A 15000-nucleotide genomic window follows, 5' to 3' on the forward strand; every position below is an offset into this window, starting at 1 on the left:
TCTGCACCACAAGCGTCAGATAAGCAAGAAAAGGAGTCCAGGGCACCTTTTCTCTTTCTCATCAAACACTCCCGTCAAGCTCCAAGGACACATCAAACTCTCTCTCTCTCTTTCTTCACCAACACAGAGCTCCTTACATTGATGTAGTTGCTGAATTAGGCGGTGCTCTTTCAAATTTCTTCTCCCTCCCACTTTTTCCCCCTAGTGGGGATTTTTAAAAAAATATTGTGGGAACTAAATTGGCATCTAACATTTTAATCCGGAGTATCAAGCTTTAAGGAAAGCCAAGACTAGTTTGCCTTTATTTTGGTTCCATTCTGTGGGGTGGGGGGGGGTGGGGGGGTGCATGCGTGTGCATTTATTTTCATGCTACTGAAACTGTTACTTAGACATTTCTTTGATAGGAAAGGGATTACATATATATATATGCATGTTAAGATTACAAGTGCATATTGATTAGAATCTAATTATTATGAAAAGGCAGAAGAGGCAAGCAAGAGACACGAGAGAAAATAATTGTTTCTTACCAACAAAATAGCCCTTGTTTTTGAATAGCTACTAGAACCAATTTTATTGGTAGGGCTTTATTTCTTGGGCAGAAATTGCAAATAGTAATGTATTATGAGGTGCAAATTAACCTAGGCTACTTGCCTCACTGGAACACACAGGGATCAGTCTGCTGGTGGTCCAACCCTACCGGCTCACAAGGATGACTAGAAATTTGTTTTTACCTAGTACAACATTTAAAATTATCTCTAGCTTGCTTAATATAAAGACTGCCTAGTTTCTCTCTGTGATCCACTGCTAAAGGGGGTGGGGTGGGGCTTTGTGCTTTGATCAGGATGGAACATGTCTGCTGGATTTTATATTTCCAAAATGGGAGATCCAATTTTTCCCCCCTTTCTGGTTCCCAGCAACCCTTGGGGCAGCTCCAGGTCTAACCTTCTAACCATCACATATGCTACACAGCCTTATTTGAATGTCAGCAGACTCCCTTCTCTCCCAATTCATCTTGGGACTCTGAACCGTGTCTTCACCAGCAGGTCAGCATTTCTCCCATCACCCTGCCCCAAATCTGCTTTTTGTAACATCTTGCCTGATGAAGAGTTCTGGGGAATCTCAAAAGCTTGCACATTTTTTGGCGATCTTTTGTTTGGCCTAATAAAAATATCATACTAATATGGATTTTAGAAAAAATGGGGGTTCTTTTTACTTTGTCTTGCTAAGATCTTTGTGGTCTCTGTGAGGAAGCGTAATACAACTTTTCGTAAGTATGGGTCTTTTTAATCTTGTCTGCCCGCCACCACAACTCTCTCCCTCTCGTACTTGATATGGCACCCCTAATTTTCCCCCATCAGGCACAACTCTTCATAAATCTTCCCAACTTAAGCAGTGACAATCCATTGTTAATTTTCTTTGTGTAGAACAATGGCCAATGGCTACATAAAGGTTGGCCGCTGACATTTCAAAGAATAATTATAGAGATAATAGTGGTGTATAAAATTATGTGCGGTGTGGAGAAAGTGGATAGAGAGGCATTTTTCTCCCTCTTTCATAATACTAGAACCCAGGATCATCCCATGAAGCTGATTGGTGCAAGAATCAGGACAGATAAAAGGAAGTACTTCTTCACACATATAGTTATGTGTTTAACATATAGTTAAACTATGGAATTTGCTACCATCATATGAAGTAATGGCCACCAATTTGGATGGCTTTAAAAGGGGTTTGGACCAATTCCTGGAGAAGGCTATCAATGGCTACTAGTACTGATGGTTATATGCTATCTCCAGTTATCAGAGGCATTATGACTATGTACATCAGTTGCTGGGGACCATGGGTGGAAGGGTATTGTTGCACTCATGTCCTGCCTGTTGGTTTGCAGTGGGCAGCTGGTTGGCCACTATGTGAACAGAATGCTGGACTAGATGTACCTTGGTCTGATCCAGCATGGCTCTTCTTATGAGTATATTCATTCAATAATATTAGAAAGCTAAAACTTCATAGATTTTGTCTCGGCCATTTTGTCCTTCCAATGTTCTTTGAAAGTTTTAACACAGCAATGAGAGTAGAATTTAAGCTTGAAAGGCTGGAATGAGCACCTTGTACAATATCTTACAAAAATGTAAAAACAAAAATAAAACCCACCAACTTTAGCAATGAGAGTAAAGAATAGTCTAGTTGTATACTAAAAGCGGGGGGACTTGTGATCCCACAGATGTTTTGGCCTATAACTCCCAGCATCTCTCACCTTTGGCTATGCTGGTTAGGACTGATGAGAGTTATAGGCCAAAACATATTTCTCCCTGGTGTAGACTAATATCATGAGCTAAGGAAGTGTGTCTTTACTGGCATTGTATCCCTAGCAAGAGACCCTCTGCCTGCCTACTAGTTGCAATTCCTTTATGAAAGGTGCTGCCAATGAAACTGGATGAGGCAGTGAAAAAGCATTTACAGCACAGACAAGATGTTCATCTAGTGCAGCCTTGACTTGGTGGCCTCCAGATATTTGGGACCAACTCCCATCAGCGCCAGCCAGCTTGACTAATAGTCAGCAATTCTGAGAGTTGTTGTCCAAAAAAATTGGGAGGAGATCAAGTTGGAGAAGGCTGATCTAGTGCCTCCTGTTATGCTCTTTCTCTGTCAATTCTATCCCATGCATGAGGTTTGTGAGATGCTGCTGTGCCATCACTGTTTTTGGATTGGTTCACAAAGCCATCACCAGCGGATGCATTCTTGCATCTTCTGGTCTAAAAGACACAACATGGCCGCAGGAATAAAACACAATTCACTGGAAACAAGAGTGACGTGAGTGTCCTCAATCTGCGTTTGAGTATATATTTTGCCTTGTCTGCGGACTGGATTTGAAAACCACAGCTCTTTCCCAACTCTACAATTGTACGAATCTGGGTTTCCTTACCTGGAATGATAAGTAAGGATGGAAGTGTATATGCTTAGAGGATAGTTAGCAAGTTGTCCCTACTATGACTGCTACCATGGATGATGGTTCTTCTTTAAAAATATAGCACAGGCGCCTGCCAAAGTTAAGTGCTATACTATTCCATTTGTTTCAATGGAAGAACTATGCCTAAAGCTGCAGTTACGTCTGAAATAGCCTTTGAACCCCTTCCTATTATACTAAAACAATTTATTGACCAAAATAAAAAGGTTCCAGCCTAAGGGAAGCACTTGTAAGTCCAACTGGTTTAATTTGAAGGGTTTTATTATTTTGGTTAAAAATGGCTTTAACAGACTACCTAGAAAAGGTTTAAAGCAGCCTTTCCCAACCTGGTACTCTCCAGCTATTCTGGACTACAGCATGCATCAGCCCCAGCCAGTATGGCCAATGGTCAGGGATGATGGAAACTGTAGTCCAAAACATAGGGCACCAGGTTAGGGATGGCTGGTTTAAAAGTGATTTCAGATATAACTTATGTCAAGTTGCAGCTTATATGAATCAAACTAAATTAATAAAAACAAAAAGGGGTTTTCTGTATCTTATAATAAGTATAGGAAATATAACCTTAAAATACTATGGAATCCATGATGAATGTGAAACACATCACTTCTATATAAGAGCTGCAGTTCAGTGGAGGCTGTTGGCTCTGATTTCAGTGGAGCTCTGAATCCATTCTGGGTTCCAGTCAGAATTCTAAAGGAACTATCCATGGTGCTGAACCCAAGAAGAGAGTGACATTTGTAAAGGGTATTAAGAACATCAGTATTTCATATAAACCTTTTTTTTAAACTATTCTCTGTTGCATAGAATCATAGGGTTGGAGGGGTTCTTGTTGGCCATCTGGTCATCAACCAAAGCAAGATTGTGGAGAGTTCACAATCATGCTAGGTAATGAAGCACTCTTACCATCAAGATGTTTCTCCTAATTTTCAACTGAATGTCCTCTTAGTGTTGAAACACATTACATGTTACTTTCACTTGTTTTGTCCCTCAGTCATTTGTCCATATGACCATTTCTACAAGAGGCATTTATTGTGCGCTTGTGATTCCTCACTCATGGTAGTTTGCAGGTGCTTTAGTTGATGATGTCATCCTCTAGGTCTTCTCCTGCGTTGTCCATGCATTTTTGCAGGGATAGGGTGGGGGTGGGGGTGGGGGGCTGATCAGGGAAAGTGTGGTATTTCAGAGAATGTAAGGTGAAACACTACCATAGTTGTGCAATTCTGGTATACCACAGTGCCATTTAGAGGTTATGTACTAGAACATATAGAAAGGCAATGAAGGAAAAGACTTTGGGAGAAAAACATGTGTAGAGGATTGGATCTTAATCCCATAAAGAATCCAGAAGCAGAAGCCACAGTAAAATGGCAGGTTAAAAGCCTCATCTAGAAAAGCCCTACATTCTCTTTGCATGTTTGCTGTACTGATGGGTTTCCTCCTCTTAGCAACATGGGCTCACATTATGAAAACAACATGTCATGCAAAATACACACAATTATCCCTACACAAACCAACAAGGTGGATGCAATTCACAAAAATGTTTTCCCTGCCTCGATTCAGAGGGGGAGGTGGGTAAGAAATAAATAAACTATTATTATTATTATTATTATTATTATTATTATTATTATTATTATTATTAAAAATAGGGGACAAGTAGAGTTTCAACCTCATAATTTGGAGAATGTCCATATACATTTACGTTTCCTGCTAAGACTGGACAGAAAACAAACTCCATGTCCTTCTTTTATTCCCCTCTGCATTCTCTTCTTCTTCTTCCTCTTCTTCTTCTTCTTCATCTTCATCTTCATCATCATCATCATCATCATCACCATTCTCTCTCTTCCCCCACCCCAGCATCTTGAAAACACATTTACCATAGTAGGTAAGGGCTGGAGTGTGGTTGGACTGGGTAGGAGGGAGGTGTGGCTACCCTTGTAACTAGAAGACTGAAAGAAATATGAATGTTGTCTGGGTTGTGATGTAAAAACAACATGGAGTATTGTGGCACTTTAAAGACTAACAGTGAAAGAACAACACATCTCTATGGGATTATGAAGCAGCTGCAATTTGCCAAATCAGGACAACCTTCTCTTCTCTGATCGCCAAAAAGATATTTGCAGGAGAAATTATCTAGGAGTCTATGGAAAATGTGATCAGAATCAACTGCTTTTTTTAAAAAAAATGGCTATAATAAGGGATGAAGTGTAAAACGATGGTCGGGATCAGGAATATCACAGCACATGTGTCCAAACATAAACAAGAAACACTGAGGAGAGTGTTGAACAACCTTCCCATCCAGACTGCAACACCCAGCCAGCATGATCAATGGTCAGGATGATGCAAGTTGTAGTCCAACCCATTTGGAGGGCACCAGATTGGGGGAGGCTGCTTTAGAACCTGTTCCATGAAGTGCTTTGCTATGAAGAATCTGGAAGTGAAGCACCAGCCAGAACAGGATGTGCAATGGAGTGTGGACTGCACAAGATGAACCAGGATGGCCACTTGCCATCAGAGGTCACTTGCTTGAGATTTGGGGACATTGAGTAAAGCAGAAAAGCCATGCTTACGTGTTTTATCTTATTTCAGCAGGCAGCACTAAAAGGGATGATCTAATTTTGGAATAGAACACTGGAGCACTGAATATTGGAGAGCACAGGCTCACCTACTGAAGTATATATATGCAAGGTTTTGTGAAGCTGCTTTTGCCTAGATGATGCTTTCCTTTGAACTGTATTTAGAACTTGAAATGCCCACAAATTCCATGTTACAACTTAACTACCATGAACAGCAAAAGTCCAGATTTGAATGGTGCCCATTAAATTTGAAAACAGGAAATGCCATAGGGCTGGGTTTGGGGGTGGTATGTGTGTGTGCGCGCGCACGCATGCACATGTGAGGAGTGTTGTGTTCATTATATGCCACAAGCATCTTGTAAAACTCTTTGGGGTTTAAATTGAGGGTGCCAGCTTCAGAGGCTACTGTGGCGAGAAGCCAGGCTGGGTGGTGCCTGCATCTTATACAGGATCCAACCAAAGCTTCACTCTCCGCATCAATGAGTGAGACACTCTCCTGAACTAATCCCTCAAGAATACATGTTTTGATTTGGATTTTAATATGATACCAGATTACATTTGATAATTGTAGACTTTTAGGTTGAAGATGAGTCCTTGTATATTAGCCTAGGTCAGGGTACGAATTCCTCTCAAGCGTGCCAAATCAAATGCAAATGCGCTTCTTTTCAAAGAAGTAAACAAATGAGAAACAAGGGAGAAAAAACAGAATGGGCTCTGACTGTTGAGCCCTGCCAGGATCCAGAGAGCTTCTTTATGCACACCTGAGGGCTTGCGTCTGTGTTTTGCGGGAGTCTTGACATGATTGTTCCTTTGTCACACCATACAACCAACTCCTTTTGCAACTTCTCTCTACTTCAAAAGCAGCTTGCAATTTGGGATGGGGCGTGGGAGGTGACAGAGGTGGCTGGTATGTAACAAACACAGGTCCAAAAGGTCACCATGGGACAAAGAGGCAAGCAGTGTCCCATTGGGCCAGCAGAGGGAGCACCCAGGACTGTTCAAGAGCACTAACCAAGATTCCATACTACCACATATATTCTTTTCCACCGACATTATAAGGAGCCCAAGGGCACAGTCCTATGCACATTTAGACTGAAAAAATGTCCTACAACTCCCAGCATTCCCCAGCCAGCTTTCCCCAACCTGGCACCCTTCAGCATCCCTCAGCCAGCCATACTGGCTGAGGAATGCTGGGAGTTGTAGTCCAGCACATCTGGAGGCTGGGAAAGGCTGGCCGAACAGCATGGCACCCATCATTTCCCACCCTCAGTTTGGTTTATCTTTTCAGAGCCAATGTCAATTCTCCCCATATAAGCAAAACGTCTTTGGGTTTGGGGGCACAGCCAATCACAGCTCATCAGTGGTTTAATCATTCTTTTACGACCACACTTTCATGCAGAGTTACTTTTTGCAATCATATAAAACACGGGAGATCTGCCTTCAGCAATCTTATGTAGTGCTCAGCCAGTTCACCAGAGGATGCTTCCACAGCGCTGAACCGGTTTTGAGGTTTACAGCTGAACCCAAGTGACGTTTATAATTTGTTTTGCTCATTGCTATAAACCGAGCCTATCATAGAACGGCCTTCTTTGTGCTGCGCCTCAGAACTTTTCCTACAGGGCTTCTGCCGAGATTTCATGTGCCACTGGGCTGTCAAAGTGCGCAGGCAATGCCAGCAACAACTACTTAGTGCCTGCTTCCATGAAACTGAACAGATCCTCTCTGTGGTGTGCTTATTCCTGGCTACTTCTTTCAGGGCTCCAGGGATTAAACAAAATGCAGATTTCTTTCTGGAGGGCACAAGCTGGAACAGTAACAGAGCATTGGCACCTACACAATCCCAAACAGTCTCTGCAGCCAGAGCTGCCGGAATGATCAACTGGGAGATTAATTTATTTCTCTCTCCTGATTTCAAGATAGCTACTGCAGTACATAAGCAGCCTCTTATAAGGACTGGCCACATGCCCCCCTGCCTGAAATCCCACACACTTCAGCTGAGGACTCATGCCTGATGTAGCTTTGCTAATCAACATGAAAAGAGGATTTCTTTTCTGAGAGCCCTACTATGCTACGGACTACCCACCTAGGTCGTCTGTAATGGTTTTATGAGCACAGTTTTATAAACATGGCTCTCGTGGGGGAAATATTGTCCAAGTTGATCACATAAACTATGCTGGAAATTCTGGCTGTTTCTCGCAGAGAGAACATACAAGCAAAGTCCTTACCTGAGGAACCAGCTTGAGACTGGCCTAATGAATGCTTCATGCAATCAAAAGCAAAACTCAACAGGAGACTCCTTCTTTGTAGATCTCATCAGAATTGCCAAGTCTACAGCTTGTTATAATTTGGGTGGTCCTCCTGAGCTCAGAACTGCTTTGACCTTTGTGAAGCGACCACAGCCTGAAGAATCCCTAACAAAGAAAAACGAAACGGGCTTTTGAAATTCACCAGGAATGTTTGTCCTCAGTTCAAATGTCACCACATGTAGTCTGCTATAGACTAACAGTAAACTCATTCTCCAAGTGTGGGTTCTTTTGTAGCCAAAAGAGCACTATCTATGCACAAGAGGGAGGTATCAGCAGGCTTGGAAAAGCCCCAAGGTTTGTAGAAATACAAAAAAATCTTTAGAAAAAAAACTTGGAGGGGAGGAAAACCCAAATAGCCCACTCAAGGCTAAGCGTGTTCAGCGGCCATGAACAGGGCTGGCCCAATACATTTTGCTGCCTAAGGTGAAAAACAAGATGGTGCCCCCTCCCATTGCATGTACAAAAGCTGAATGGACTGGCAGATCAATCTGTCTTCAACACTGAAAGATGGGATAGAATCCTCCACTGCACATGGGCAGCAGGCTTACCCAGGGGCTGCAGAACAGGCCACATGGAAAAACAAATCTCTCTTCCAACACCTTTCTGCTGCCTTCCAGTATCTGCCGCCTGAGGAAACTGCTTCATGCTGCCTAATGGTAGAGCCGGCCTTGGCCATGAAATGCTGGCTAACTGGTGGAGCAGGTTCAAACCTGAAAAGCCAGAGGCTAGGGGGAATGGAATTGAGTATTCTGGAAGAGGGCTTAATTGACTGGAACCCTGAATAGGAGCACTCCACAAGGCAACACTTTGTTGATAGTCTCAATTGTAATAGAGAATAGTCATAAGGAACTGGAGGCCCCAGATGGCCACCAACATAAAGGCACTCATGCCCCCTATGAACACCGTTATTTACTAAGTGACTTCTCTGCAAAAATGAGGCATAAGCCAAGCCTCTTTAATACTGACCCGGTTCACATGGACACCACAGCTTGGTGTGCATTGGGTGACCTTTGAATATTCAAGCTGGGAACATTGCAGCCTCATTTGGAAGTTATGGTAAGGGGGCAGTGTTGCAGTTAGCTAATTAATGCATGGGAATTTGGGGCCTAGCTAGCCTTAGGATCTCTGTAGCCTAAAGTGTGTTTTTACTGTTCCCACCCTTTTCTCACAGACCTTCTCCTGGGAGCACATGTGTTTGCTCAATCTCCTGGCAGTGTCATAGAATATGAATAAATGGACTTCTGCTTCAAACCATGCACTCAGGGACAGCCCCACAATTAAGCAGGAGGAGATGGGTTCAGCAGATAGCGCGGGCTGGAAAGAGCAGTGAATTTTTCCGCTCCCCCACCCAAAGAGCCTGCCACCACCTCTGCCTCCGCCTCCCTCCCTAGCTGCCTGCTTGCTTGGCCAGCCAGCCAACAGCTTGGCTCCTGCTCCCTCCCCTGGCTGGTGGCTCCTACCTTCTGCCTAGTTTGGCAGAGTGTCCCAGCTGGCCAATGAACGGAGGAGGAGCCCTGCGAGAGCATGGAGCATGGAGCTGCAAGCTGGGAGTCCCTGCTATGGTACTGGAGAGCGGAGCTAGGAGCTGGCAGCTACTGCTGCCACCACGCAAGAGGAGGCAGGGGGAGGCATGAGGATAAGAAGTGGGATGGGGGTAGCAGCAGAGACTCGCTTGAGATGGCAACTTTGGATGGGATGGGCCTGCGTGTATCTGCAAGAATATTTGTGGGAAAAGTTTTAACTTTTTCTTTTACTAAAGAAGGGGGTGGTCTCTCTTTTTAGTTTGTGTGTGTGTGTGTGTGTGTGTGTGTGTGTGTGTGTGTGTGTGTGTGTGTGATTGTGGTAAACGCTCATTCTTTTCTACCTTTTGTTTTTACTCTGCTAGCTGTCTTTTTAACAGGAGGTAGCAATACCAGATAATCTCATCCATCATGTCATGCAAATCTGTTCTGGACGGTTTGACACCCATGCCAACAACCCTAACTCTCGCCAGGTTCACATGACGCAATAAGCCATGGTGCCCATTTGCCGCAGCTTGAATATTCAAAATGGACCGCAGCACATGCCGCAATTCACCATAGTTTAAATAAGCCATGGTGGGCTGCAGTGATTGTGCAAAATGGCTCTTTCTCTCCTGAAATATGAATAGGAAGGGAAGCTTTTTCAGGCTCCATCCATTATTTTGCACCTCAGGTACTCTCTCCCTTTCATGAAAGCAAAGACACAGAAAAATGACTGCAAGTTGAGCAGGTAAAATAGCTTCTCCTGAGTCTGTGGGGGATGGAGGACCCCTTTTCCTGCTTCTGGGGTGTTATGGAAGTGAGACAGCAGGCAGGATCCATACTGCTGGTCCTTTGGCCCAGGGCTGGACTTACGATGAGCCACAGAACTGAGGTGGCGGATCGGAAGGGGCAGCAGAATGTGCCCTCCCCCTTCTACTGCCAGTAGGGCTGCTCCACAGCTTCTCCTCCATCTGCAGGACAGTGCCTCTTCCGCTACTGCAGTTAACGTTGAACTCTCTTTGCGGTTCTTCCTGTAACAGACAAACACAACCACTCCTCAAGAAATTGTTAAAAATTAGTTGCTTAACAGGGCTCTAGAATTACAAGTCTGGTAGAAACTTAAAGGTGATCTAATCCAAACTCATGAGGTTTGCCATGAGTTTAGTGGTTCTGGGCCTAGAAATACAGCTGTTCCCATTCCCACTGCAAATCACATCCTTCCAAATGCTTCCATTTTAAATTTACAACAACTACCTAATCATATGCATGTAGTATTAATATATATTAAGCACACCAGCTTAAGTAGCTTAAGTAGTTTATGAGGAAGCAGGTCTGCTATCTAAATGCTAAGAGTGCACACAGAAATATCAACCCCAAATACCCATCCTTATGATCTTCATAAAGTTAATCGAAGGACTGCCTGTGCCCATACAAATTGACTTGGGCCTCAAGATCTGCCTCAGAGGTCCTGCTCATAGGCCCACCAATAAGGTCGGGCGCAATACACAGGGTCTTATCCATAGTAGCTGCCCACTGAGATTAGAACAGCCTCAACTCTGCAAATTTTAAAGTGAATTTGAAAAACAAAGCTATGTCAGGACACTGTCTCTTGAGCCTTTTCATCACTGTAAGTCTAAAATTGAGGCTCTATTCTGAAATGTTTAGTATTTTTATGTTGCTGATTTGAACTGGCCTTTGATTTTAAATAATTTGTGCTGCTCTCAGATAGTATGATGTGAATTTGCTTTTTAATTATACTTCCTAGTTTTACTACTATGTAAAATGCCTTAAAATGTATTATTATGTAATTTAAATCAAAAGGTGGTCTATACATGTGTATAGACAAATAAGTATAACTACAAAAGCCATCCAGTAATGCCAGACATATTCAAATATAACTCAGGAAATATAAGAATAAGTTATCAGCTCAAAATGTTAGAACTAAGCATAATATATCTGCAGTACAAAGCTAATAATATGGAAAAATGCATATGAACAAAGAATGTGTCATCCATTCTAAATTTAAATTCCCTTTAAGGTACTTAGAGAGATCAAAAAGAGTTTGAAAGCTTGCTTTGATAATACCTGCTCCTTTGTTAGGTCTAAAACTCTGAACTCAGGTCTTTAAATCTTGTTAGGGGGATAAAGCCTTCTAAATATGGCCTTGACCATCCTGCCCTGGAAAAAGGCTCTGGGAAGGGTTTCACCAGGTATGTTCTAAATTAGAAAATTCATATAAATGCACAGTTGAACTATGAGAGCCACCCCAAAATTAACATCATGCAGGGCCTGCCCTATTGTTAGGCAGAGTGAGGCAGCCAAAAGATGGGTGCTGATTTGGGGTGTCTTGAAAGGGCAGCCATTTTTTAGTTACTTAATTTATTATTTTTATATTTGTACTGCCAGGGAGCAGAAAATATGCTTGTGGAATTTTTTACCTCAGATGCCAAACTAACTTGACCAGCCTGTGGTACTCTGCATCTTGACTTGACAGGTGAGGTGCCATTTGCTGAGCCAACTTGGGCAGCAAACGTCTTGAGCCAGGGCTGCGTTATGATAATTTAATCCAACCCTTCTGGACTAGAACAGAATAAAGTGCAGCCAAAAAATGTCTAAATATTAGACAATGAGCTTCTCTATATTAAGCAAAAAACCCTGCATCCTTAGCAGGACTTTCTGCTTTTGGTTTCTTTGTGGGATTACGATGGGCTTCTTTACATGGCAGATACATGGTTTGAATCGAGGAAAGCCACTCCCCAACAAGTTCTGTGTATTTCAATTTACAGCCACTAGATAGAGCTGTCATTATAGCGCTATGCTGGCATTTCACACAGCTGATAGATTGGAATAACATCTCCTTTCTCATTATCTCTAAACTCGTGTAGAAAAGCCCTATATAACAATGTCCCTTATGAACATAAAGAAAGCTATTATGTGGCACTGATTCACATGTTGATGGGCCTTATATTTTTACCGAGGGAAGAATTACGTGAATTAGGTCTTGATGCATATAGATTGTTTTAATAATGCCCTGATTATTGTGGTAAGAATAAATAAATTATGCTATGGAGTGTTTTTGCTGGGCTGCTGCTCTGCTTCCTTCAGGTCAGATGAGATCTCTCCTCTGGCTTCACATTGGATGAGAAGTTGTCTAAATCAACTCCTGTTTGCATGTAACAACAACCCATCCGTTTTTAAACCAATGTAGTTATGTTTGAAGCAGGTCCATATCTGTTATTTAGAGGCACACAGACGAGCATTTCTTCATGCTGCATGTAGGAGCCCTTAGTAGATGAGCAAACGAACCAGCACGTAATGGTAATCCAGATTAAGATATTGCATTGTGAGGAGGGTGGAGGTGAAAGAGAGGTAGAGAGAAAAAGCACAAAGCCCGAAGTAGACCACGCCAGATGAAAGACAAAGCCTGACCTCCCAATAAAGTAAGAAACACCATGGAGAAGTGAAGCCCACCAGAGACAGCGAGATGTTGAGGGAAAACCCCACTTTTTTCTTGTTAAATAATATTTATTTATTTATTAACTTTCTATACAGCCTGATATCAATGAACTTTAACTGCTGTGCTGTTATCACTTGCAATGGGGTCACACAAACATTTTTGTGTATCTATGCAGATTTTCCCTTGCATGGATTGAATGAGAATATGGTGAATCAAGCACCTCAAACACAGACTACAACATTCAGCTTTGCTGTATTAACTAAGCACACATTTGTTCGTGCTCAATTCAATCAGCCTCTCTACTATCCCCACCCTCACCTGAACCCCATGAGAATTTCTAAATAGTATTAATGTGAAGTCTTTCAAGTTGCTTCTGTATAATTGGAAATCCCTCCCACTCCCTTAACCTCAGTTCCTCTTTACCCCACTCATAAGGACAACAGCACAGTAGAACAGGCATTAAAAGAAAAATGCTGTGATGAGCTCTACCATTTTATTTATTTTATTATTATATTTATATCCTGCCTTTTTACCTCTCGCAAGGAGCCTATAGCATTTTATCCTCAGAACAACCCTGTGAGGTAGGTTAGGCTGAGAGTCAGTGGGCTTATCTACACCACGCAGGATATTCCACTATGAAAGCGGTATGAAAGCAGTATATAAAGGGCAGGAGCCACACTACTGCTTTATAGCAGTATTGAAGTGCACTGACAACTGTGGGAGCCCATTGACACATACCATATGCTGCTTTCATAGCACTTTCATAGTGTTATGTCCTGCTTGGTGTAGATGTCAGCGCACTTCAGTTCCACTATAAAGCAGTGGTGTAAATCCTTCAATGCATTTTAATACTGCTATAAAGCAGTAGTGTGGCTCCTGCCTTTTATATACCGCTTTCATACCGCTTTCACAGTGAAATATCCTGCTTGGTGTAGATGAGCACAGTGACTGGCCCAAAGTCACCCAGTGAGCTTCGTGGCCGAATGGGGACTAGCACCCGGACCTACCTAGTCCAGCGCTCAGCATTGGGCAAAAGGCGGGATACAAATAATAATAATAATAATAATAATAATAATAACAACAACAACAACAACAACAACAACAACAACAACAACAACCACTGTATCACACTGGCCAATTTAGTTTGAAGAAGTGTCAGTGCTATGACCATTGCTCTCCAATGCAAAGTGACAAGTGGCAGGGACAAAGGTTAAAGCACCCTCAGCCCTGATGTGTTTCCATCCTCTAATGGCCATTGAGTGTAGTTAACAGGGGTGTCATCTTACCTGCTCAACATGCAGTCCATCCTTCTCCAGGCAATACACTTCAGAACAAAGAATTCTAACAACAGCATTCTTTATTATTATATCCATGACAGAAGACTAACTCCTGAGGGACCACACACCAGCCTGCCTAAGCTCCAAGGTCTCCACTAAGAGGGATAAAGCAGGGTCCAGGCCAGGCTTCCAGGTTGCAATGGTAAAAATTAGGAGTAATTCCATGGGGCTTTTGTTAGTGGGCTCCTACATGTCTGTCCTTCATGTCAACCTTGTATGGCAGCCCTTCAAACAGAGGACTGTCCTCTGTAAAAGAGAACACATGACCACCCTAAATTGGCCCTAATACTAGATGATCATTCCTTTTTCAGTGTTGAAGCAACGGAAGGACATCCTCTTTTCCGCACTTCCACAGTGCAGTGATGTGTTTAAATTTGGAACTCCTGATAACAGTTCAACTGGATTCATTTTTTAAAAAAATGAGTTAAAAGCGGATCAACATGTTGGTCATGCATGATGTTTAAAACCATAAGATTGCTGATTCAGATGCCCTGGCATCTGGATAGGCCCAGCATGGACTAAATGGTCACAGCGGGCTCAGCAACCAGAGCAGGACTCTACACACGGACTACTCAACCCTCTTTAAAACCACTTTGAACCCATCACAATTATGTTAGGCTTTTGCTAACCAGGCGTGGGACAATTTGACTTTCTCAGCAAGATGCTTGAAAACAAATAATCCAATTAATGAGAGAAACAGAGTGTGAAAGCACTTGGAAGTATTTGGGAATGGGGCAGATAAGTGGTGAGGGGCACCTCCCCCATGGAACAACGGCTGTTTGAAAAGTCTTCCTTGTTTCACTTAACAGTGTGTCTGGTGTTTTGACCTCCACAATAGCCAAAGCTGTGACATTTCACAGGCAGCC

Source organism: Elgaria multicarinata, chromosome 4 (assembly GCF_023053635.1).
Source record: "Elgaria multicarinata webbii isolate HBS135686 ecotype San Diego chromosome 4, rElgMul1.1.pri, whole genome shotgun sequence".
In the NCBI taxonomy this organism is placed as follows: domain Eukaryota; kingdom Metazoa; phylum Chordata; class Lepidosauria; order Squamata; family Anguidae; genus Elgaria; species Elgaria multicarinata.